At 43.4% G+C, this 1512-nt stretch overlaps 1 protein-coding gene across 1 annotated transcript in view; it reads right to left on the bottom strand.

Moving 5' to 3' along the window:
• The window catches only part of LOC110492412 (peroxisome proliferator-activated receptor gamma), a 17321-nt gene extending 16907 nt beyond the window's left edge, over positions 1 to 414 (bottom strand). The window contains exon 1 of the mRNA XM_021566706.3: positions 182 to 414. The gene's annotated coding sequence lies outside the window, so the exon portion shown is untranslated. The remainder of the gene's footprint in view (positions 1 to 181) is intronic.
• Between the last annotated feature and the right edge of the window lie 1098 nt (positions 415 to 1512).

Below are 1512 nucleotides of genomic sequence, written 5' to 3'. Positions count from 1 at the left end.
ATAGGTCAAGATAAATTGTCAAATGAAACAAAATAAAGCCTTTGATGGATTTAAAACCGCTATCAGTAGTGTTCATGAATAGCCTTGACAGACAGTTGCACTTGTTCACCTTTTGAAACTAGATAGCAGTCTACAGTCTCACGCAATCAGAATTATTAAAGGAAGATGTAGTTTAGCCTACCTGTCTTGATCTGCAACACAAAATATCAACTCGTTCTTCTCGTTCACTATTCACTTATGAAGCTTAATTCACATATTCAGCAATATGTCTTCCTTTTTCTTGATCACGGGGTTGCTTAATAATAGGACAGATTACATGTGGGTCACGCAACCAGTGTTTGAATAATTCCCTTCGTGAACTGCATGGCTTCCCATCTTCCGTCCCGCCTCCATTTACGGGTTGGACTTTGGAGTAATTCTTCACTGAACACTGGGCACAAACCTGTTGCACTGAGGGATTATCTGATTTCATAGATAGTAGAATGGAATAGTAGAATGATGTAGGCTACTGTTGACTAGTTTATGAGATGTAGACTGTAGACTGTGTTCATGAATAGCCTTGACAGACAGTTGTACTTGTTCACCTTTCGAAATTAGATTGTCGGAGCACATCTTACATTCTCACGCAATCAGAATTATTCAAGACAGATGTAGTTCAGCCGGCCTGTCTTGATATATCAACTCGTTCTTCACTATTCAGTTGGAGTTGGACTTTGGAGTAATTCTTCACTGAACACTGGGCACAAACCTGTTGCACTGAGGGATTATCTGATTTCATAGGTAGACTGGAATAGTAGAATGATGTAGGCTACTGTAGACTAGTTTATGAGATTGTATAATTCTCATATGAATATTGAAGTAAATAACTATTCAGAGCAGCAGTACATATAAATCCATAGGTTTACAGTAGACATAAACTCACAGGCCAGTTTTTTTAGGTACAACACCCGGTTCACAAAAATGGATCCTCCAGACAGTGAGTCACATGGTCGTGGCTTGCTATATAAAGCAGGCATCAGGCATTCAGGAAAAGGAGGACAGAGCATGCCTCCATTCTCATTGACAGGGCTGTAGTGGAGCAGGTTGAGAGCTTCAAGACCCTTTGTGTCCACCTCACCAACAAACAAACATGGTCCCAGCACACCAAGAGGACACGATAAAACCTATTCCCCTCAGGAGACTGAAAAGATTTGGCATGGGTCCTCAGATCCTCAAAAGGTTCTACAGCTGCACCATCGAGAGCATCCTGACGGGTTGCACCACTGCATGGTATGGCAACTGCTTGGTATCCGACCACAAGGCTCTAAAGAGGGTAGTGCGTACGGCCCAGTACATCACTGGGGCTACTGCACGGCAAGCGGTACCGGAGCGCCAAGTCTTGGTCCAAGAGGCTTCTAAACAGCTTTTACCCCCAAGCCACAAGACTCCTGAACACCTAATCAAATGGCTACACAGACTATTTGCATTGCACACCACCCCCCTCCCCCCTTTTACGCTGCTGCTACTCTCTGT

The sequence above is a fragment of the Oncorhynchus mykiss genome, chromosome 16, assembly GCF_057628025.1.
Source record: "Oncorhynchus mykiss isolate SJ-2025 chromosome 16, ASM5762802v1, whole genome shotgun sequence".
Classification (NCBI taxonomy): domain Eukaryota; kingdom Metazoa; phylum Chordata; class Actinopteri; order Salmoniformes; family Salmonidae; genus Oncorhynchus; species Oncorhynchus mykiss.
Note: the sequence above shows the minus strand (reverse complement) of the source record. Positions and strands in the feature narration are given on the sequence as shown.